This window comes from Chiroxiphia lanceolata, chromosome 14 (assembly GCF_009829145.1).
Source record: "Chiroxiphia lanceolata isolate bChiLan1 chromosome 14, bChiLan1.pri, whole genome shotgun sequence".
In the NCBI taxonomy this organism is placed as follows: domain Eukaryota; kingdom Metazoa; phylum Chordata; class Aves; order Passeriformes; family Pipridae; genus Chiroxiphia; species Chiroxiphia lanceolata.
Genome location: NC_045650.1, coordinates 9,983,032 through 10,007,907, shown reverse-complemented (window position 1 = coordinate 10,007,907; position 24,876 = coordinate 9,983,032). Strand labels below are relative to the sequence as shown.

Sequence of the window (24,876 nt, the reverse complement as noted above, 5' to 3'; positions counted from 1 at the left end):
CCCTCCCAGCATCACAGCCCTGCACGGCACAACCACACCTCCCCACCATACAGTCCCAGAACCTTCCACCAAAAGATCACCAAATGCTTCACAAACACTAATGAATTAAGTCCCAGAATCCCACTTAACTCCAGCAGCATTATCCCCTCATGACCAGTTGCACAGAAGCAGGCTGAGGTGTCCCAGCCTCCCTGTGAGCCTGCTGAGGAGCCAGCCATGGCAGACAGACCTGCTATCCTCTCCCTCTGCTTAGCTACAGACCTGTGAGCTATTTCAAAGGCTCTTTCCAAAACAGAAGGAAAGGAGAAAAAAAGAAAAAGCTTTCTGTTTTCCTGGAAAAGCAGGTTGTGCAACAAAGAAGGTGCTAATAAAGGTTTCACCATCCAAATTAAAAGTCAAAGGCAGCAATAAAGCGTCTCTGAAATATAAGAAACACGTTGTGTGCAGCATGAAATTTATTGCTGCCTTGCAGAATGAAGCCAAACATCTTAATATGGAAAAACACCGCTACTTTTGACCCAAACAGATTGGGAACAGGAAGTAAAAACAAATCACCCAGCTGCAGCAGAGAAACCAGTGTTTCCTGCCCATGCTTACCCTGCCCAGGGCCGCACACCGCCTGCCCAGGGGCCAATCGCACCTAAACCAGACAGTTTGTTATTAAAGCTCTTGGAGGCAAGATCAGGCCTTTATTGAAGGGGAATCAGCTGGGGAGAGCCAGGTAAATGGGACTGCAGGAATCATCCCAAATGCTGCACTCATTTGCAAACTGCACAGGGCCACGCTCCCTTGCGAGGGGATTCCCCTTCTTTCGGTGGCTCTCTCCATTTTCACCAGCCAAATTCCTGACTCAGGACAGGCATATTTCAGGAGTTAATTTTGGTTTTATTACATCATCACCAGCAAACCCTGAGAAATTAAGTCAAGCCTCAATTGGCTCAAAACATAATTACATTTCTCTTAAATAATAGCTTTGCATTACTTCATTTTTTGTTGGGTTTTTTTTTTGAGCTCGTGCATATTACATCCTAATTATATTTTTCAAGCTTTCATTTGCAGCTACAGGAATAACCCAGAAAGACATACAGATGAGCTAATTTTCTAATCATCACTTGAGTAAGGACATGGAGCTTTAAAAAACAGTGACAGATAGACCAAGGGACCTGCAAGAAAAAAAGAAACATACAAAATTGACAGTCCAGCATCTCTTTTGTTAAAGTCAGTAACTCAACCCCAAAGAGAATGGATTTAAGACCTTGGCAGAGCAAACACTGAATAACACACATGTAATGCAGCAGAAAATGCCATTTACACAAACACTACCCACTGAACAGCAGCTCAGAACTTGGTATTTTGACTAAAATTCGGCTTTCAGCAAATCTTACAAGCATCACTTTTATCAGCTCAAGCAGATTTTTCCTACAAGACTTTAAAAGATTACATGCCAGGTGTAGAATACTTCATAAAGCAGAATTAGATTTTTTTTACTTGCGTGATTTCTTTTTTTTTTTTTTAAATAATAGCAACCAGCAAATTACAGCCATTAGTACAACACTGCCTTCGCAGCAGATTTATGGCAGCATTACCGAAAGCAGAATTTCACCCAACAACACTTCTGGGTAACAGAGACATCTGCAGAACCAAGGGGGAAAAAAAGCACATAAACATGCACAACCACACATTTTGTGCATTACCATCCAAGACTTCTACAAGGACGGGTGTTTTGTGCCACTGTTCTGCAAGACAGCACCCTGAGCACGCACCAGAGTATGGTGTGCTCTCCTGCACGCAGTGACCTCCAGTCCTACCTCATATTCTTTTAAATGCCTCACCTTCATGCTCGTAAATACTGCTTTGGCAGAGGGGCTGCACTGAGAGGAAGGAAACACCCCACACTGCAGTTATCCTGCTACAAGAAATCCTCCCTCTGCCCCCCCCCACCAAACTCCCAGCAAAAAATATCCAAGTTTATCATGCCAAGGAAAGAACAATAAGTGGGAGTCTGAAAAGGCAGTCAGAAGTACCGCCAAAAAATCAGAGCTCTTTCTCAAAAAATGGCCCTCCCTTAGGAAGCCTGCCAATCAAACCCGATCACGAGGCTGTTTTCCGAGGGTGAATAGAGTTCTTATTGACACAGCTTATGTCTGCAGCATGCAGCCCTCCACAAGGCTTTCAAGAGCAGATCGGATTACACAGACACATTCTCTCTGATTTTATGCATTCAGAAGCCCTCAGACATAAAATACCCGGCTCAGAAGGCCACCGCTTTTTCAGCTCGCTATCGGCCTCCCTGCTTTTACCAAAAAAAAAAAAAAAAAAAATGCAGGCAAACAGATCCTGGCACCTTTACTTGGGCTCCCGAGGCCCTTGCCCTCGCTCAGCAGGGCCAGATAATTTGGAGGCCAAGCCACAGATTTGCTCCATGTGAGTAATACAAGCAACTCATTCCCATGGTGAGTACTTAACATCAGGATAGGAGAAGGAAAAAAACAAATATCTGCTGACACCACTTAAAATGGGGGATGATAAGATCACTCTGGGTAGACAATCCTTCCTGGAAGATGGCATGGAAAAAGGGGAGGATACACACCTTTTAAAAGAACAACACACTGCAAAGCTTAGCAGGTAAGAGGTGCCCAACTGCAAAAGCATCACAAGCACAAATTCAGGTAAATTATCTATTGAGGGGCAGCAATTTGCACACACGGGAACCTGGAGAAAAACTAAAAGGATACATTTATACAGTTTCTATACTTAGGGGGCACAAAAAGGAACTCCATTCCAGCAGCAGACACACAGACAGAGCCCAGGGTACCCGTGATGCTCATTAGAGGTGAACAGAGAATTACAAAACATTATAAATGCTCCAGCTTAAAGACTGCACTTCAGCAAGCGAGACAAGCCTGTGCTTAAATAATATGACAAATTAGGACTTGAGTATTGGCCTAGAGAAGGATGCATGCACTGCCCAGAGGTCTGGACTACAACAATTAAAAAGAAGCTCACAAAAAAAGTCTAAAAAGTAAACCAGTACTTTACACATGGGTAAGTGGACCCCTATCACCTAAAAAGGAACTCCTGCATCAACTCAGCCACACTGAATTGAAACTTCTCACTGAAACATTACATATGGCAAACACAGCAAATCAAGCAAGCTTGAGCTTCAGAGCTTTTAAGGGATTTTAAGAGCAAACACACACTTCAATAAAGACATCCTCCCCTTCCTGCTTCCAGGCTGCAGTCACTCCTCAAAACAGTGTTTCTATCACGTTGCAAAAAATTTTCTCACATTTTTCCTAATGGGTGCTGGAAGGTTGGACCTGGGTAACAAATTCAGGATGCCATGTCTGCCTGAGGTGGCAGTTCTTTGGCTGGACGTTTGCACTGTTTTCAGATACACCAAGAGAGCCACAGCTCCTATGACTACTTTTGGAAAAGAGAGATCTAAGCCAAGTCTGGTTGTCAGTGCTCAGCCCCCCTCTCAATGACCAGCCCTGTGTTTCTAGTACTCAGTTTCCACACGTGACTTCTAGCATGGTCATGGTCAGAAAAGCCTGCTTCTATGAAGGCTGAGTACTCTTTCCCAACACATGTGAGTCACACAATGGTTTACTCCACTGCCAAAGCCAAGTTCTCACCACCAACACAGCAGGGGTGTCCTGCTGCAGGAATCAGTCACCAAATCCTCACTGCAAATTCATCATCTTCACCTGTGCCTGTGTTAGCCACAAAGAAAATCTTCACTTGCTTTCAGGCTCCTGACTGAGCTGCAGGCAAACTGATGACTATGACAGCCATGGTTTGACTTGTGCGTTTAGGAAGATCCATTTGCCAGACACCAGCCATGCAGTTTTGCTGTGGTTCAGCCCCATCCTGTCCTGCCTGTGCCCCACAAGTCCTTGTGCCAACACAACCATTTCTGTGGTCACATGGAGAAGTGAACCAAGGAGCAGTGAGGGCTAAAACGAGCATCACTTTTTTACCCGTTATTCTGCAAGATTATTCTTAATTCACAAAGATGGTGAAGAGACAGGAGGGAAAGGGCTGAAAGCAGGACTGCTTCTTCCACCACAGCACCAGCTTCAAAACTGATTTGCAAGCTACACTGCAAAAAGTAAGAAAGTCAACCTCTCCCTCTTTGCAGTCACAAGATTTTTTGCTCTTTGAGATTCAGTTAAACACGAAAAACAGCTCTCAAAACCTCGCTTCTGGTGGCACTATATGTGCAAAACTCTACAGACCATGTATTCTATTCCTCTTGCCAAGTCAGGGCAAGCCCAGGAGAAAATTTCTAGGTCTGTAAAAATCTAAGAATAACATTAAGGCTCATGCCATCCATTCCCCATCAGAGAATATGAGGGCAGAGCAGGCCACCACTGCTTGCAAAGTGGAACTGGGCACAAAAAGGACTAGAAAATCTTCTGTGTGGATACAACATCCCAGCATCTCAGAAGGACAACTGCCCAGCATCCCTGCTGTCAGTAACCCTCCTGCAGCACATGGTCCAGCACTGGGAGGGAGGAATGACACCCCTAGATCTGCCTCCTCACTCTCCCACAACAGTGGGAAGGATATGGCACCCTGAATTCTCCTGGCCTAGCCAGATGCTGCAGGAGGCTGAGCAGCACAGATTACAGCACAGTGGGGCTAATTTCCTTGCTGACCACCAGGTCTGCTTTGGGTCCTTGCCAGTATATCCCAAAAGGCCCATAAGACAGCGCCAGACCCCCAACAGCCACGCAGCTGTATGCAGCCTGAACCAGGGGCATATGCACAACTCAGCCACTTCTAGGAAGGCCAACTGCACCCAAAGCAGACTGTTCCTTCTCCTGCTATAAGCATATCCCATAATACCTAGAAGCTTCAGCACAGTCCATTGTCTTTCAAAGACAAACACTCATACACCGAAATAGCTCTCAAACTTTTCTGGGCCATCTCTACTTTAAAATTACTTCATTTAAATATGTACCATATCTATATATACACACACACACACACACCAAGGGAAATTAGCATCGTGAGCAGGGCTGGTGCCCACACACCGTAACTCTGCACATCCTCCCAGGTCTGCTGGTGCAGAGCTGTGCTGCCAGGGCTCCACACCAGTACAACCCTACAGCAAACCAGAGCCACTCGAGAGCCCCATCAGGGTCCTCCCCACTGGCAGGAGCACTGGAAAGACCACAGCCTGTGGACTCTCCACCAGATCACTTGCTAACACACATCTTTTTTGAGGTATGGAGACTGATGAGGGCAGAGAAGTTTTAAGACCAAATTAAAGAGTCCTTTAAGTCCTCCAGTTCTGCACAAAGCTGAAGCCCCAAGTCCTCCCTTCAGCAGTTTTTCCTACCCCTCCACCCCCACCAGGGCCAAGCTACATTATTCAGACACTCATGAGTAAATAAAGCTCCATGGAGCAGGACTGTGTCATGTAAGGCGTTTCTCCAACCTGGAGAGCAGCACCATTGCAGCCTCCATGTACTACCTTAACAGCAAAACACCCGCAAGGAGGACCCACAGGGGGAAAAAAATCACTGCATCCTCATGAAAGCTGCTGTATGGAAACTTTTAACTGCACTACTGCTTCTGCATAATCCCAGAAGAACTAGCTTAATTCAGACTGCTCCAACTCAGACACTCAATAGTTTCAACACGGTATAGACTATAACCTCACTCTAATTACAGGATCATGTTACATGTCCAACAACTGCTGCAATTCAGTCTTGCCTGATACACCCCAGCTCAAAATTGGTCATCCCACCTCTCACTCTCATACTTTTTGGCAACCTTTGAATGGAGGCAGGGATACCTAGCAACACCTCAGCATCTGACACACATGCACCCCAAGCTCCAGAAAGATTAAGTCATTATTTCCTTGGCTAACGAAGGCAACGACTTCCATAAACGCAGAATAAACTAGTTTTAGGCAAACAGCACGGACACACACTACTGCTCACATGCTTCTCTGAGCAAACGCAATACAGGATTACTGCTAATAGCCACAGCATCGTGAACCCGCACGTCGCTCCCCGAGCCAGGTGTTGATCACACACGGAGCCTATCCGAGCAAGACGGGAGTTTTCAGAGACGCAAAAGCTGCAGGAATCAGGCTTTCGGAGTTTCACTACCTCAAAGGCAGGGGATGTTCCTTACAGCAGCGCACGTCTTGCCTTTGAGCTCAAAACTGCATCCGCAGCTCCCGCTGCCATGAAAGGGGAAGGTTTTCTCCCCGCAGCCGCTCGCCCGTGCCTGAACCGAATGTTAACAGGTCTGTGCCTCGCGTCTGCCTCGCCACCGCCTCATGCTCGGCCGGGGAATGCTCTGCTCCCCGGGAGGACGAGCTGTCCGGCCATGGCTCGGCGATGATTCAGCAAGGGGGTGGCTCCCGGTGGGAAGGCACACCTCCTGCGAGCTGTCACACCGCGGGGCCGGGGCAAAATGGGAGAGAGAACTTGCTCTGTCTATCATGGCTGCACTTTCCAAAATGCGTAACCTGCCTTGGCAAGGTTCAGGAGGGCGAAGGGGCGAAGCGCGAGGGGGTGTGTGGGGGGGTATTTCCACCAGCAGGCACATGGAAATAATTGAAGGAAACATCCCGAGGCTTTTAACTATCGCACAAGTAAATGAAGGAAGAAAAAAAAAAAAAAAGCCAGACACTTTGGGAGCCAGCATCAACTTCGCCAGGCTGTGTTCTTTGTTTCTAGGCAGACTCCAGTGCGGTGGCAAGAATGAACAAATGCGCATGTCTTCATAAGAGTCCAAAAAAAAAAAAAAAAAAAGGAAAAAACCCCCCCTCCCCTCCGGCCCCTCTCTCGCCGCTGCGGCGGCCGGAGCCCTCCGGAGAGAGTTCGGGCTGCTTTTCCAGAAGTAAAACTCCACTTCCCTCTGCTCCAGGCAGGGGTTTTGCAACGCTACGAGGCTTTCGGGGGGCTACGGCAGCGCCTGCAACACTTTCGGCTGCAAAAAATTAGTTTCGGTGCGGGTTTCGTGGTATATTTTCCTTCTCTCCCTTTTAAAGCACAGCACGCCGTCCCCGCCACGCTCCGGCCGCGCCAGCCGCCCTGCGCACCGCCCGGCGGAGCGGCGCGGGGCCCGGCCCGCCGCCGCCAGACAAAGGAGCGATGCGGAGTCGCGCCGGCACCCGCGGCCGGTCCGCCGGCGCTCCCGGGACACCCGCCCGCGGCACCGGCACCGGGACCAGCCCCCGCCGCCGCGCCCCCCTCCCCGGAGCGCGCCCCCCGTGCCCGCGGCTCGGCGTGGGCACCGAGCCCCCCGCGGCAGCCCCGGCCTTACCTCGGCGGCGGCGGCGGCGCTCGCAGGCAGCGGCGGCCGCTCCGTGCCACGCGCGGCGGCGCGGGGCGAGCCACGGGGGCCGGTTTAGCGCGGGGGCCGCCTGCGCGCCGCCATTTTAACGCCTCCCGCCCGCCCTCCGCCCACCCCCCCACACCCCCCCCGCTCCCCGCGGCCACGCGCGGCGTGGAAATGCCACTCAGCGTGTCCCCCCCACCCCAACCCTGTCCTTCCCCGTCCCCGCCGTTACATTGACGCAGCGGCTCCTGGGTCGCCGGGCCCGCCGTGGCGGAGCGGTAGCAGCAGGGCAGCAGCAGCAGCCGCCGCCGTCGTGGCCCCTCCGCCGCCGCCGCCGCCTCCCGCCGCCGGGCGCACATGGTACGCTCCGGGGCCGCGCCGCGCCGCGCCCCGCCGGCCGCGCGCGCCGCCCGGCTGCTGCCATGGCAACCGCCCCGCGACCCCCGCCCCGCCGGGCCCTGCGGGACGAGCCCCGGGATGGCCTCTCCCGCACCTCCCGGGATGCCCGCACCGCCTTGACACCTCTTCCCGGCCGCAGGACCTCCGCTTCACCGACTCTACCTGTCCCCAAAGCTGCCACCGCAGGCACCTGCTGCGGGGCTGCGTCCCTGTTGTCCCCAAACCACCGGCACAACTCTGACGTCTCCTCCGTCCCCTTGCTGTGTCCCCACTGTCTCCAAAACCATCGTCACGTCTGGCTGCTGAAGGGTTGCATCTGTGCTGTCCCCAAAGCCACCATCACATCTCCCACAATGTGCCCATACTGTCTCCAAAACCACTGTCGTGCCCACCTGCTGAGGGGTTGCATCTGTACTGCCCCCAACCCACTGTCACACCTCCTTGCTATGTCCCCATTGGCCCCAAAATTACCATCACATCCACCTGTTGAGGGGCTGCATAACCTCTGTCCCCAAACCCACCATCATATCCCCCATGCTGTCCCCAAAGCCACCAATGCATTCCCCTGTTGAAGAGTTGTATCCCTATTGTCCCCAAACCACTGTCATACACCACTTCTGTGTCCCCTCTGTCCCCAAAGCCACCATCACACCTTCTTGCTGCATCCCCACTGTCCCCAAAAACACCATCACGTCCACCTGTTGAGGGGCTACATTCCCACTGTCCCCAAAGCCACCATCTCATCCCCCCGTTGTATCCCTGCTGTCCTCAAAGTCACTGTCACATACCCCCACTATGTCCCCTCTATGCCCAAAGACACCATTGCCTCCCCCTGCTGAGGGGTTGCATCCCTACTGTCCACAAACCACTATCATACATCCCTGTTGTGTCCCCTCTGTCCCCAAAGTCAGCATCACACCTTCTTGCTGTGTCCCCACTGTCCCCAAAACCACCATCACATCCACCTGCTGAGGGGCTGCATTCCCACTGTCCCCAAAGCCACCATCACACACCCCCACTATGACCCCTGTATCCCCAAAGCCACCACCATCATACCTTCTTGCTGTGTCCCCACTGTCCCCAAAGGCACCATCTCATCCCCCTATTGTGTCCCTGCTGTCCTCAAAGTCACTGTCACATACCCCCACTCTGTCCCCTCTGTCCCCAAAGCCACCATCATATGCCCTCACTGTGTTCCCTCTATTCCCAAAGCTACCATCACACCTTTCCATTCTGTTCCCACTGTTCCTAAAGCCACTATCACATGCTCCTATTGCACCCACCCTTTTGTCCAAAGCCATCATTGCATCCCCTCATGAGGGGTTGTGTAACCTCTGTCCCCCAAGCAATCATCACATCCCTCCAAACACATCTCATTTGTCCTCAAAGCCACCACCACATCCCCCTGCTGTGTCCCCTCCGTCCCCAAAGCTATTGTCATTCCCCTCCCAAGAGGGGCCGTGTCCCTGGCAGGCTTGGCCACCCTTACGTGGGTAGTGGCAGAGCTCTTCCAACGCTGCAGTGCTCATTTTCACTCCTGTTTTGCAACAGAAGATTGCGTACGCCAGGACAGTCGCGAGGGAGAGTAGGCGCAATGTGAAGCAGATGAGCGAGTAAATCATGAAGCCGCCGTACATGTTCTGCATACTGCAAACGAGGAGCTAATTTCCTGGCAGCCGGCTTCAGGATGCTTCAAGTCAGTCTCTGCCGATGCGGCCCTTGAAAACCTCCCAGGCTGTGGCTGCAAACAAGCCTGACTCCTTTCTCACTTTAGCATCTAACTCCCACAAATATAGATAATTGAATTATGCATTTTGTCAGGGTAAGCAGAAAACAACCTGCAACCTCCCGATCACTGAAGAAAACAGAGTCAATCACTTTTTTTTTCTTTTCTTTTTTTTTTTTTTTTAATTCAGCATTTTATGGGGCTCGGTGACATTTTGTCAAGCATGAGCTCAACCAGATGCAGACAGAAGCAGCTGAGGGTTGTTTATTGCACACAGAGTGGCCCTCCCTGACAGAAGCACTAATGGAAATGACACTAATAAAACTGTCATGTTCGTGTCTGAGCAGCAAAGTGTGATTTCTGTACCCTGTTCTGACAACCACTTCCCCAGTGACCACCAGCAGATCACTTCCCCTTCCTTCCTAGTTACCACCACTGATTCATAGTTGAGATCAATTAGTTAATGTTTGCAAAGTCAGTTGAAGATGACAAAGCATTACATACTGCTAATAAAACCATAATGATCCCACTGTTAAACATTAAACACACAACGAAGTGTAAAAAAACATACCACATTTATGGAAAATTCCTCTTGCTGCAAGGACAAAGGATTAGCTCCTAAAAAAAGAAGGACAAGCTCAAATTTGCACCACAGGATTGTGTCTCAGGGCTTTGGCTTCTGTTTAAGTCTTTGCTACAGATTATTTGTGTAGCTGTGGGCACATGACTTGAACCAGCAGTTGCTGACCCACCTGAATGCGGTAACTTCATCTAGAGCTAGACAATAATCACCAGAAGCTTTTGGAAAGTGCTGGTCCTTTTCATTTCGTGCCTCCACTTCCCAGTCTGCTAAATGGGATGAGAACTGCAGCTGTGTAGCTTGATTTTGCAGGCAAGATAATACAGCAGTGAGCAAACCCTGGCAACATGGCCATTAGAAGCCTGGAGAGCTGTGCTGTGCGTGAGGCACGTCACACCACAGTGCAAGGAATAAAAGTGGGTGTGTGGGACTTTCTAGGAGATTTTTCTTGGCAATGAGTCTTGCTTCAGATGTTAAACTGGTAGCTGTGCCACTGGTAGGGCTTCGGGTCGCTGTATGTAGAGCAGTGCATGTCTGATGCTCTGACCTACAGGCAAGAAGGAAGAGAGGAACCAGGAAAACCACGTTAGTCTGTAGCTTTGGGCCTGCACAGGGCCACATTCACGGTGATGAGGCACTGGTGCTTCTGGCAGGGCAGAAGCCTTGGGTGGAGATTTGCACAACAGGAGCTCCAGGCAGTTCAGGATCTGGCACAGCGATCTCAGAGAGCAGAACTCCTCTCCAAAAAGAGCAGCCCTTTGACAAGGTATCCCTCATTTCCGCAATCGAACTGCCCTTTGCAAGGAGCGCGCCTGAGCCGCAACAGCCTATTGCATCTTCCTCCTGAAATCTGATGCTGCCCTGCTTTGATGGTGATCAGTTGATGTCTGCAGAAAAGCTGAATCATGAAACAGAGGTTATAAACAAGGTTATTTTTAACGAAGGAAGCAAATCCCACATCATGCAGAAGTCGTAGCAAGGGACTGTCAGCAAGGGCTCGCAGGTCTCACTTTTGCCCTGATGTTCTTTATGTCCTGGAGCAAATTAAAATCTCTCTAACCTTTAATTTACCTCCTTGTAACATGGACAAAGCAGCAGACTCCAGTTGTGCTTTCTTTGTACAGCAAAGCTCCTGGTGTGACAGTAAAGTGGTGCTGGGAGCCGTGCAATGCCAGGGGCTGGCTTGCACAGCCGCCCGGCACCTTGCAGAGCTATTTTCAGCCATGCAAAACGATCACATGCAGTATTTCAACAACGTTCATAGACGTTTCAAATGCAGAGAGAGACTACCCGGTCTGATTCCCTGCTCCCATATTTCACAGTCTTTCATTTCAATTCCCACATGCAGCCCAGTAACTTCTGCTTCATTTTGCTCACTGCAAACTCAAAATAGACAAGTTTTGTATCCCAGAGACCCGTGCTGTGTCCTTCAAGCACTGGAGTGCTGCAGGGTGTGTGTTGTAGATACCCAGGCCAGGGGGAGGGAAGATGGGACTGCTACACCTACAGCTAGCTGGGAAATTTCCTAATTATGCCATTTCTCTTTCTCACAATTAAATTCTTCCAAGAAAGGCATATTTCATTTTCCCTAGGAAAGATGCCTCAGCTCAAGCAAGTAGGGGATTGAGGCTGGGACTGCTTAGGTTTCCACACACTTTCCAAGAAATATGAACAACTCCATGTACCGATCCTTGTAAACCTGTCTTCTCTGCTCCATGCCCGATTTAACAAGTGCTTTGGGTGTGTCTCCCCAACATTACAGAGATAACAACTAAGGTTAAAGAACTCTAGATTTTTTGAAAATGTTTTGTAAATATATAAACACACACATATATTTACAAAAACTTTAGGAGATTGTAAACTTTCCTGCCATACTTATTTACAACACTGCTAGGGATTTTTGCTGCTGGAGGAGCTTACCCTGCTCATTCAACTTTCTTTGATCTGAGTAATGATTTCCACGTGGAAAATATCAAACAGAACCCAAAGCAGCAGTGGGTTGGATCCCAAGTGGGTTCTGCTCCTCCTGGCCCTGCCTGCTGTGGAAGCAGACACCAAACCTGCACTGGCTCAGGACACACACCAGCCCCTTGGCACAGGTGCCCGGAATCTCCAGCACAGCCGTGAGAAGTGGAACAGGACCAACCTTGCAAGCCAGTTCCCTCTTGCAGGTGCCTGCAAGGACATGTGGCTGCATGCCAGCAGATGGAATAACCATCGCCCCTCGCTAGTTATGGGGCAGGGATGCTGCAAGGCTACGCTAATTAGTGCTTGAGACGCCTCTGTGATCTGTAGATGAAAGGTGATTTACAGCTGCAAATTATTGCTCTCCTTCATGCGAAGTCTATTATTTTCTGGTGTCCCTCATTTTGACTCACGCCACATCCCATATTTGGTGTGGAGCAGGTTCCTCTCTGTGGGCAGTTGTAAAGGTGCTTTACAGCCCCAGCTGGCTGCATGCTGGAGAAGCCCATGATCTGCTTGCAGCATCCACTTGAGGCAGCCTGGCCATGCCCATGCTTGGGAAACTTGGGCTTTGCACAAAACCACAAAACTTGAACAGATAGCTTAGCTGGTGGGTTAAGAGGGGCTCTATTCAAGGTTGGGTACTCAGCTGAGCTGTGCACTCAATTCTGTGAACAGTCAGAGGACCAGTAGGGTGAACCAGAGAGGAGAAACAGGAATATCCCAAGCCTCTGTGCTTGGGACTGCCTCAGGGAAGAGGAAGAAGCCAGGGAGAACCAGACTGGGGCCTCTCAGTCTATAGCTTCTCACCTGTGTCCCAAACCTTCTGGGCAGGAATTACAAAGCAGGAAAGGTTTGTGTCTTTGGCAGGTGTCTGGAGGGAAGGGATATTGGGGTGGTTTTGTGAACAGCCCATGGACAGCAGAAGGAGCAGGTATATTCAATGTCCTTCCTGCATTATGCCCCATGGCACTTACACCCCATCAGGTTGCAAAAAGCAAGTGACCTTTTGCTTTTTATTGATAAACAAAACAGCAGAAAGTAGCATGTGGTGTAAGGTAGTTGTAACAACAAAGGAAGAAATATCCCAGATACTCCACACCAGAGCAATTCTAGCACAAATTGGGATTTCCTACCCTCTCACTTCCCATGCAAGTTTCCAGCTGGGAAAGTAAATGACCACTCACACAAGCAGGCACAAGGGATTTTTACAATTGAAAGAGATCTCCCACCTCCTGCCTAGCCCATGGCAGTTTCTACCTTCTCCCCCAAGGTCCATGACATTTTAAACCTTCTGGTGATGAGACTCCCAGGTAGCCTCACATAGCAGTGAACAAGGAGGACTGGATGGAGTCTCCAGTCCCATGGCAGCCCTGTCTCCATCACCTTGTTCCCTCAGCTCCACCAAACCTTCCTGGCAGCCGTTTGCCCACACTGTGAATTGGTCTGAGGCTGCTGTTACTTTCCCCATGGACACAACAGTCACACTCTAATTCCAGCTTTGGCTTGCTCTCAGCAAACTCATTTGGGTCCCATTTTCAGCTGCAGCACAAAAGGGCACTTGCTGCATCACCTACACCAGCAATTGGGCTTCTGTGCTCCCTAAAATGCAGGCTGCTGCAGACTCTTGCCTGTCCCTGCCATCTCCCTGTGGGCCAATGATGGCAACGGCCCTGCTCGTCCTCTGCAAAAGCCCTGCTAATGTACACACAGGCTGCCTGTGGATGTGGGGAGCAGAAACAAGGCTGCAGAGCTGCACCCCATTGGCAATGTATGCACAGACAGAAGGAGACTATTTCAGAAGTGTTTGGGCCAAGAGGGCTAGTGAAGCCTGCAGTGGTTCTCTGGGCGAGTGTCACCTTCACGCCCACCTGCAGATCCCTTTGTGAATGACCATGAGGCCCATGGTCCCTGCATCCCACGCTGGAGGGACCTGGTGCTTCAGGCTGGTGTTGTGACCCCTCTCCCTGCTCCACATCCTTGCAGTTCTGTGAATCCTCTGAGGTACTAAGAAAGCCACAAGCTTATTCCTTTTCTCTCTACTAAATGCAGCAAGGTGATTGAAAGAGTTAGCCAAATATTGCTATGGGGAGCACCAAGTGGTAACTCATTAGAGCTCCCACCTGTGCTACAGCAAGCCCCAAGGAAAACACAGAAAGACCCCCACTATAGTGTCCTGCTCTAGTCTCTAACCTGATGTTCTGCTGCATTTTCTTACTGCGAAGTTTTCTCCCAGAGGTTTTGTCCTGAATTCCTCAATGTATCCGGGCAAGGGGGCTTTGGGTCCAAAGTCACTTTTGCACATCACTCACATGGCAGCAAAACTCAGCGTTTGCTGAGAGAGGATCCTGCACTGTATTCCTGCACTTCTCTATGGATTGTACTAACTATGGGAAATGATGAAAATAAGTCTTCAAAACTTAACCCCACTCAAGCAAATGCTGATTTAAATGGTCACTGTTGAGTATTAACCTTATATGTGTTACCAAGGAGTGAGCAGAGAGACAGACCATGAGCACTGCTTAGAAAATTACGTTTTACATAAAAGGTCAACAAGCCAGAATCAGTTTGACATCTTCTATAAGATAAATCATGGTAGAGTGTTAGAAGTCTTTTATTTTTAGCAGCTGAAGATTCGCAAATAACAGTTTTTAATAACCACAAATGGCGACATCAAAATGCCACACCCCAAACTGAAATCATCCCTCACTTCTTCTGGCAGGTGGGGAGGGATTTCTAAGCTTTCCTCCTCCTTTTGAACAACCGCTGCAGCAAAAAAACACTGAAAGGTGGAAAAAAACACACAATCTTGCGTGGTGGTGACATTGACAGATGTGATGGTGCGGGCTGTACATGACGTTGTGATTTTTTATTAATAACTCTGCACTGCAGAGCTCAGTTAGGAAAAGAAGGAGTGCCTGAGTGCGTGGGGAGGACAGCTTTGTTCTTTGGACTTGCAAGAGAAGGAACGTAACGTCAAAGGTAGAAACACTGGAGGGGAACAAGACTCACAAAGGAGGCAACGGGCTGTGGGTGGTTGTGAGCATCAGGTACATGCAGCAAACAAGACCCCAGCCATCAGGTATCCAGGCTTTTAAATCAACCAACTTGGATCAGCAACAAGAGGGCAGGAAAAGATGCTCTCAATTTGTGGGAGCAGATAAGGGAGGTCCAGTTGTTTTACACAAAAGAGCTTAGAGGTTTTTCTTTGCTGACTAATATGGTGGGACACACACAGAACGACGCCTGGTCCCTTCCTCCAGCAAAAGAATGTCCTTGTCCCTCCTGGCCCACACAAGTCACACATGCAGAGGTGTGCAGAGCCAGGCAGGATGGGGAACCAGGTCTTCCTTAGCAGCCACAGAGGAGCTGCTCTGCAGGAGGACATGGGCAGCTGTAGGAGCAGTTGGGCTCAGCCCCGCAGAGAGCGAGAGTGCCAGCATGTGATGAACACACTGTCCCCAGTCACGTCGCTGCACCGCCGAGGGGAAGGAAACCAAGCTTCAAAGGGAGGGAGGCAGGAGGGGCCCAAGTTTCCGGGGGTGGCTGCTCCCCAGTGTTTGTCATCATCCGAAAGACGAGTGAAAGTTTTTGCTCATGGGATAATTATTAAAGACATTTGGGTCTTGCTTTCACATGCCCTCTTCTTTTTTGTTTTTCTAATTAACTGTAAACCCCATCCTGGCTGCTAAACAGGGATCTGCGGAACTGAAGCTTGTATAAATGTAGTGATTTATGTTCCTTTGGAAGTGAACTGGCATTTCTGAGGAACCCCACCCAAGCCTAGCAAATACCAAGCGAGCACACTGACTCACTGGCTGCTGGCATTCGCTCCTCTCCCTCGATGGCTGGAGCCTGCAGCCAATTTGGGCACATGTGAGACAGTTCTGGTAAGTGAACCCCAATCCCCAGTGACACTGTCTTACACCAGAGAAGCGCCTGCCAAAACCTCTGGCTCCCAGGAGAGGCTCAGAAGGGAAGAGCAGCCGCACTGCAAGGCTGAGTCAAGCTGTAATCACCGGAGCGATGCGCTGAAGGAACCAGCGTGTTGGCACAGCCTCTGCCTCCAGCAAGGGCTAAGAACCTGCTGCCAATTCACAAGCATTGAAGTCACCCAAAGGCAGAGGAGAGCCCTGCAGAGTGGCCTGCCTGGCAAGCCTTGGCAGAAGCCCCTTTGCTTTGCTACACCATGAGAGAAGCTGGGAGGGTAGATGAGTTTGAGAAAGCTCTCAAAAAATCCAGTCCTGACTGCAGAAGGACCAGCCAAGGCAGCAATACCCCCTGAGCATCTGACACAGAGGAGCCCAGCTTACAGAAATTGGTTCAACCATTTGCAGGTGTGATATTGGTTTAAAACAAAAAAAAAGTTACCGTGTTGTTAAAATACCCCCTCCCTACTCAACACTCTGCTCCTTCATAGAAATACAATTGTCTTTGATGACTTGAGGGTAAAAAGTCCCTTTTGACTGCAGCACTCCCGCCAGGGTTCAGAGCCACTCTCAAAGGATGGTTCTTGCTCAGCTCATGGGGCATCTCTCACACTCACACACATCCCATATACATGAGACTCCCCTGGGACAGCCAGCTTGCTACCCCATCCACCCCAAAAAGGCCCCTTTCCCACACACCCACAGATAGCAGCACTGACTGCAGGGGCACCTGGGTGGTGTTTGCCTGGAAGAGCATGTGCTTAGCTCCTACAGTTCCCAGACACCATAAAGTGAATCAGCTGGGTTGGTCTTTCCCTGCTTTTTTTTCTCACTAGCTACCCATCCAATATCTGCTGTAATAAAAAAGGCAAATCAGAAAACAATGCGGTCTGTTTGTGTGTTGTAAACTGGGAGAACAGCTGCTACTCCCAGGCTAAATGGGAAGCCTTTCCATAAGAGCCATAAAAAGAGTTTTTCCTTTCAGTTGCTGCATCATATCACAAAGAGTGGCTTCTGCCAGCCTTGATGCTTTTTTTCTAACTGTACTAGGTACAGTGGTGGGGAACAACACACAGGACACAGTCCTGCCCCTCAGCACTCAGCTGTGCCTTTGGAGAGCCTGAGATGCATCTAAGAAGGAGAAAAATTGGTTCCCAACAATACCCAGCATGCAGGGGAACCCTAACACACAGTCCTTGGGGCATCCCTCTGAACTGTGGAATCAGCTCCAAACATGACCAGCACCATCCCCTCTGGAGTCCTTTCACAGATCACAGCACTGACAGACACCATGTCTGTTGTGCATTGCAGATCACTTTGGAATAATGTCTCCATCTCCGATTTAAACAAACCTCCCTGGGTCATCAGTGGACTCAGGATGTGATGATGCTGAGGAATTATCTCCCTTTCCCTAACGAATCCCCATTTCTTCCTCCAGTGTCACCACTCCAAGCAGAAGCGTGTACCAGGCTTCATCAGAAGCTAAAAGCTTCTTTAAATCTGCTGTTGGGCCAGGCTGGGCAGCCTAGTCTGTACACTCCCCACCATCCCAAAACACACAGAGGCTTTGTTTAAGCATTACTCAGCTAATACTTCTTTTTCTGTGACTTACAAAAGGTGCACTGTGGGAGAGCAGGAGAGGCTGGGAAGGATTGCCACAGTGCCACAGCTCCAACCTGTGATCCTCAAATGTGACAGTGTGTGTATCCCACCTGCCAAGCTGCACATCCGCCACTGTGCCATGGTTCAGCTGAAATCCTGGAAAGCTCTCCTGACTAGTTAGCTAGTGTCTGTTTCTCTCTCCCAGCCTGTTGCTGGATTTGTTTATCTCCAGTGACAGGTCTTTTGGGGAGTTGCAGTGTCAGACCCAGGGACCCTTTGAAACTTTACACCGCTAGGGGCACAAAAAGAGCACAGGAGCAAGTGGAAATAAATAAACCGGAGATGTCTGCTCTTGGCTGAGAATAACCCTGCTTGACGGGAGGAAACTTTTGTCCTGTTTTCTGTTTTATCAGTGGAACAGCACTTGACAAGACCACAGCTCAGCTTTCCTTTTGTTGTCGTTCAGAGGGAAATATTTCTGCCTTACCAGAGATGATGTTTCCTTGTAGACAGAAAAGCAGCCCGTACCCGAGCTGCAGCAGAGACAGCTCATCAAAGCTCCAACAAAGCTGCTGTTGTGCTGTAACGCAGCAAAGCAAACAGCCCGCGCCTGTTATCATTCAAGCCTCACATGTGCAGCACAGCAACCACCATTAACAACACCACGGGCTAAATTCTCACACCCCTGCTCTGATCCCAGCCTTGTTCCAGTAATAGCCCCACTCTTTTCCATAAAGCCACTAGTGCAAATAGTCACTGTGAAAATACAGCCCTCAGAGTGGCTGTGTGACATGTCCTGGCCTTGCTGTGCATTAGTATCCTCGAGGATCCATCAGCACACAGGGATCGTATCACCACTTCCCCATATTAGCTCCCAGAGCAGGCAAAAATTATTATCTGTCATTCTACGTCACCCTTTATAAACAAATATAATTTAGCTGAGGAGAATGGGGGCTCTGGAGGTGGTCAGAATTTGGGACTTTGCTGGTGAGCTGGCACCTCCCATTCCCTGTTTCCCAACGCAAAGAGGGATCAGGCAGAAGAAAAGCAGAGGAGCTCCCTTTCCCCCAGCCCCAAGGACTCCCCTCTGTGGGAAGTAGATACTGGGAGCAAAGGGGACTTTTTAAGAAGAGTGTGGGTGATGGGCAGGCAAATATCATGGAAGCAGGAGAAAAAGCTGGAATTTCAGATGAAACAGAGTTGCAAAAATAATTTCCAGTCACCTGAAACATTTTAATTGGGTCCTAGATACCTTCAACAGTGGCTGTCCTCCTGAGAGCAGGATGCTGTGTAAAAGCATCTCTTGGCTGTATACACAGTGTTTCAGTGTGGAAGAGGAATACAGGGCAACATCCAAAGGGACCAACCTCACCTAAACAGGGACATTCTCAAAAGGTAAAATTTGGTGGGGTTGAAGTAAATGCCTTTTTCCAATCTAAAATTTTGACAAACATCAGCATATTCAAACAATACACTTTACTTTCAACAAAACTGCTCCTCCAACATTCCCAAACAGTTATTTTCAGGTTTTGCTCTTCAAAGACACCAATTTTCCCAGAGGAGAGGGCAGGAGCGGGCAGGAGCAGGCAGGGCCCAGGGCTCTGGGGAGAAGGGCAGGAGCCTGGCAGCAGGCTGGAGATTGGTTTTTCCATGGCTCCCTCTAGTGTGTACAGTCCAAAATGGGACAACACATACATCGAATTTTATGCACTCGATGCAACCTAAAATAGATTTAATACAACAGGCACTTAAAATGTATTTCCAGAGAAAATGCTTGTTCTAGTAGAAATTTTGTCATTTTGCACAGAAAAACAGCTACTGGAGCTGCAGGAGCAGCTGGCTGCATTTTGTGTGCTCTCAGAATCTGATTTCCTGTGTTTCTGAACAAAAAATTAAAAGGTCAGAAAGACTCTTCTGTAATAGCAGCTCTGGCCTATTTTTCACCTATTGCTTTTTCATTTATTCATATCTTCCTCGGGGACTGGTCTACCTATTAGAATAATAAGGTTATTTTCTGAGTCTAATCTAGAGAAAATAAATTAAAAAGTCTAAACCTTTCATTAGATCGCAGAGAGACAGAATTTCTCGGTCAAGGAGAGCTGAGACACTCAGGAATAAATGTCCAGCAAATAACATTTATTAATTATGCATATTCATACCCACAGCCATGGACACAGGCAGCCTCCACCAGCAGGCTCACAGAATGCTGCCTGCAAACTAATGTGTTAAGTAAATAGCTCTCTTATTGGTCTAAGTAGTCACGTAGTAAAGGAGCTCACATTTCCAAGTAGCCATGGAGCAAAATAATAGAAAAGCTGTTAAAATTCAGAGTAAGATAGATTGTATTATACTGCCTAAATTAAAGCCTAAATTGCTATGGATGTAAACACTAAAGTTCTTACTTTGTTCCGCTTCTGAATACCAAACAGAACCTGGCCAGCACATAGAAATCCTTTCAATAAATGCCTCTTTCTGCCCTGGAGGTCAGATGGGGCCAGGGAGGGGGCTGAGGGAAGAAGTCCTGGCACTGGATGTGGGCAGAGATCAGGCTGGGATTTGATGAGACGTCCAGGCACTTCTGCTGCTTGGCAGGTGAAGGGAGCATTGAATCTTCAGCCCCATGATCAGCAGCAAAGTCTTCCTCACACAAGAGCCTGCCTATGACAAAGGGCATCCTTGGCTTTAGTGGCCTGAGAAATGAGCTCTTCTCTGAGGTCTCACAAGAAAGTCACCCTTGAGATGTGCTAGATATGTCCCCTCTCATCCCAACCATGTCTTCATTGTTTCTCTGGGAGCCAGGCTGACCATCAGTTAAACAAAAACAAACAAGTCATAACCAACCTTTTGGTCGAGCAAATTCAAGGTGTATCCTGCTTAATTACCAGCAGTCATGAGAAATATCAGAGCCATTTCCCAGAATCAGAGTTATGGAGCTGCATGAAATTACAAGGGATGCATCCAAGCCCTCATACAAGGTCTGTGAGGAAGATGAGTGCTGCCAGGGTCAGATGAGGGCCAATGTCCTTGGTTATGACCTGCTGCACACAAGCAATATACAAAATGATCAACAGGTTGCAGAGCAGGAGAGCTCTTTTTTGCAGCAGTTTTGCCCCACTGTCACCCTCAGAGTGGCCTCCTTCCCACCTTGGGGCCTTTCTGGTCCCCAAAGCTAAGTGCTGCACATATCCATGGCTGTGTTTCCCTTCCAGGGAAGGCTGTATGGCTGCAGAGAATGGCCCTGCTCAGCACCCTGCTGATCACTGCAGGGGATGGAGACAGGCAGCATATTGCAGCATCCCTGGAGGCACAGGGGACAGCATCACTGCCCCAGCGGCTGGTGACAGCTGAGATATTTCTTTAAAGGGTCAGCATGAACTGACCCATGAATATTCAGAACCTTTGTAGCAGCAAGACCTTTTGTAAGAGTTCACAACTGTTAAGGGTGGCTGAGATGATTAGATTGTCTCCACTTGCCCCTTATACTTGGAGGGCTCCCTCCACAATTCAGCCAGTTGCACTTGCACTGAGTACAACAACAACTTTACCTGGCAAAAGCACCCCTCACAGAACAGCAGCCAGCCTTCATCTGTAGACAGCAAGAACTGGAGAATCCCCTGCTCCCCTCAGTGGCTTGTTCCAGCAGTTAATCACCCCCTCTCAGAAGTTTGTGCATGAACCGGTAACGTAAAATTAATGATTTCTTTCATCTCCTGCCTTGGCAGCCTGCTTGAGCTGCTTGTTCTACTGACAGCAGTGATTCAGTAATCTGAAAAACATTGTACTTCGTTTACAATATTAACAGCTGAGTGTACAGATACAGAGATTGTATTTATCCTCATGGAAAGGTTGTTCTGCAGAAGGTGACAGAATGAGTCACCTTTACATCTTAATTTCTAGTATTGCCTCTGCAGCCTTTGATTTGGCTTTCACTTTTGTACAGAAGTGACAGAAAGCACTCAGGTCAAATGGGCTTGTCAGGGATGAGCGTTTAGGGTATGGGCTGTCAGATTCAGCAAAGAACTAGCAGGCAGGAGCATGCGGGCCCAGATCCCACTTTATCACAACATGGCCTGCACCTTACAAACCTCCAGCCCAGGCAGTGATCCACCACCCAGGTGTCTTGGGAGGAAAAACACTGCTGACTGAGAGTGTTCTGTGAGTCCCATCCTGCTGAAGAGCTGAGCACCGTGAGGTGAAAACAGAGAGTCAGACATTTCAGTTCTGATCTGCTTCTCCTCATTCCAAATCTGATCTGCCACTCACAGAAAATCAATGCAGCTGAACCAGATAATGCCACCCCCCTGCCCTTCCACGGGAAAGAGAGAGATCAGCTATGACAAACGCAGAGGGCCACAAAAAGTGCACTGACTTAAAGAGCCATCAGAGTAATTTTAAAATCAATGTGATGTTTGACAAAGAGCCAGCACGACTCCTTCCAGACTGGCAGCGACATCCCGAAAGGCCCTGGGAGGGAGTTAGAATTCTGCAGGCAGCACTTTGCACGCACTGACGCCGATGCAGCATTTTCCCAGCAAGGCCATAAAAAGGGAATAATAAAAAAAAAAGCAGCAGCATTGCAATGGTGTGACCCGGTGACGAGGGGAAGCTGCACGGCGTGTGAGTCAGCAGCACCACGGAGTCCCTGCAGAGTCAGCCCACACACCATCCGTATGGATGGCCAGGCAGCCTCCGTGTGGAATGTGCTCTGAAGGGCATCGGAGGAGGGCAGGACTTCGTTAATTGTAATTTGTGTTCTCTCCACAATGGAGCTTGAGGACACAGCTTGAGGACTGCTTGGGAAAGCTGCTGTTGCCAACCTTACCCCTTCTGCCTGTTGTGGTGCTGGCACTGCCTCCCCACATGTCGAATCAGCCCCAGCAGCCAGTGTTATTCTGGCAGAGCCTAGTGCATGTGGGCTTCCTGGGCAGGATCTGGGATGGCCATGGCTGAGCCATGGAGGGATCCTGTGAGCAATCCCAGTATGGATGCAGATGAAATATAGCAGTGCTGCCCAAAGCATGGCAGTGCAGAGGGGCACAGGGCTGTGACAAGGACTCACCATGGACAGTCTGTCTTTGTGCCCCCACTCTCCCTTCCTGAGCAGTCCTAATGCTGCTGCTCTGCACCAGCAGAATGGAGTTCCTGCTCCCAGAAGTGCCTCTGAAAAGAGGACTAACGTGCTCAAGGCTCACCAGTCTTTAGTGACTTCCAAAGTAATGGTCACATTCCAGGCTCTGGTATAGTTTCAAACACTGCAGGTGTGGCGATTCCCCGGAGAACACAAAAATCCCCATAAAGACTGGGAACAGATCATCTTCTTGTGTGGGGACAGATCATCTTCCCACTGGGCACCTTTTCGCACAGGTCCTTCTGCTCAGAGGCGCTAAGGGCCCATGCCCAGCTGAGGTTTCTCACCCAGCCACGTAACCACTTTCTGCATCCCCTTACCTCAAAATCCCTGCCGTGGGGCCGACCTGGGGCCAGCTCCCAGCGACACGGAGAGCAGCTGCACAACCGTGGATGCTCCAGGAGGGCGTGGCTGGTCCCAGGGCACCACGCCCGATCCACCCTGTGCCCCCAGCCCGCAGCAGCATCTCCCCAGACCGGGCCGGGTGGGCCCTCACTGACCTCCAGACAATTGCAGCCTGCGGGAACCGCCCCTGCCCTATCGCCCATTAGCAGGGGATTGACTTCAAAGTCCTGGAGCAGCTGATGCTGCTGAGGGTGCTGCAGCCATTCAGACGGCTTTATTCATTAGTAATTAGGCAGGCGTTGTCTGGCATCTAGATTAATCCCACTTTTAATTATTTTGAAACTGTGTGAGATTTCCCAGGCATTAAAGATTATGTACGCGCTTGCTGATTCCACAGCAATTATTCTAATGTAATGATGTCTATTAATACGCTTCCCAGCTTGCCATGCCCAGAGGGGAAATTCCCAGTTTCCCCCTGTGGAGCACACATCTCTCATGCGGCATAACCCCCCTATCCACCTGCTTATGTGGCACAAAATAATACTTTTCATGTGCTCCACCTAATATTAATACCATTACAGAGCTGTTGCTGTATCAAGCACCAGGAATAGATTACAAAGGGGTTACAGATCCCTCAAGGCTCTGCTTCCCTTACAGTCATAGAGCAGTGGCTCCTGCTGTGGGGACAGGAGTGGAGACTCCACTGGAAAAGCTGGAGCATCCTTCCTTCCCTGGGAAACTGCTCCAGGTCTCACACCCAGCTGCCAGCTGCAGTCCACCTCAAAAAATTAAATTATATTTGTAGGGCTTTTTGAAAGGAAAGGATCACAACATTTCCATCCCGAGTCAGGCTAAACCATTTAACCTGAAATCAAAGGCTTAATTCAGCTTGTGGATCATTTGAGACCGTTACAGATTACCTTTACAATTTAAAGACAGCTTTTAAAAGAAGAATGTAATTTCAAAGACATTGAACTGTTAGCTGAGAACCTCAAAACACAGAGCTTTGGCCTAAATATCTCTTGAACCCATCCTTTGCCATATAGCTCTCATCATTCCCAAGCTTCATTTATCAGAAAATTTACTACTGACTGCCAAAACAAGTGCTGTGCCACTGACCACCAACTGAGGCTCTGGAGCTGAGACCTCATTAACACAAAGAGGGCTTGAGTAAATTTGTGCCAGGAGTCATTTGCAGCCCTCTGTCCATGAATGGCCATTAGAAAATACATATATTTGACATTAATCTCTATAGTTTATACAGTTTACATAGAGGTTTATGTCAACAACTGCTTGTGAAAATCCTTCCAAGTGAAAGCCTTATTTGCAGTCATACAAGGGAATACATAAATTAAATAGCTGAGGATACCAAAAGGCAGTGGCTGTTTTGTCCTGAAAATGAACACTCAGCCCTCACTATAACTATTTTGATTGCTTTGCATATAGATTGTTTCAGCATTTCATTGCTCCCAAAACAAAAAGCGATATAACCTCTCCTGCCTGGCCTAATGCATCCTTGCAGAGCTAAACTGCATGACAGAGCTTCTGGGCAGAGACTAAGGGTAATTTGGCTGATAGATCCTCTGGAAGCTCAGAGCCAAATTCGATTTCAGGTCTAAACTCGTCACTCCGTCTCTAGAGATGGCAGAGCAGTGATATTAGCATGATGGCAACGCCGTTGACTCTGAACTCAAGAAATGGATTAAATGAAATTACACTCTTCCCTGATGAGGCTGGTGGAACAGGGAGATTGCTTTAGGAAACCCAGAATTGAATTTCATAGGTAAGAGTTCAGACGCTGTGCTATTTGCACAGGAAGGTTCGTGCAGGCTGTTCCTCTGCGCCGCACGGAGCCACAGCTGCCAGCGGGGCAGGAAGGACAGAGTGCCAGCTG

The 24,876-nt window shown here is 49.2% G+C and overlaps 1 protein-coding gene across 4 annotated transcripts in view; it reads right to left on the bottom strand.

The window, feature by feature from the left end:
• MBNL3 (muscleblind like splicing regulator 3) overlaps nucleotides 1-7,648 on the bottom strand; it is a 93,386-nt gene extending 85,738 nt beyond the window's left edge. The window contains exon 1 of one of the 4 annotated variants that reach the window (XM_032701694.1): nucleotides 7,541-7,648. The gene's annotated coding sequence lies outside the window, so the exon portion shown is untranslated. Of the gene's footprint in view, nucleotides 1-6,128; nucleotides 6,355-7,293; nucleotides 7,314-7,540 lie in introns of those variants that run through there. The other 3 variants (XM_032701697.1, XM_032701696.1, XM_032701695.1) reach the window with 3 other exon arrangements.
• Between the last annotated feature and the right edge of the window lie 17,228 nt (nucleotides 7,649-24,876).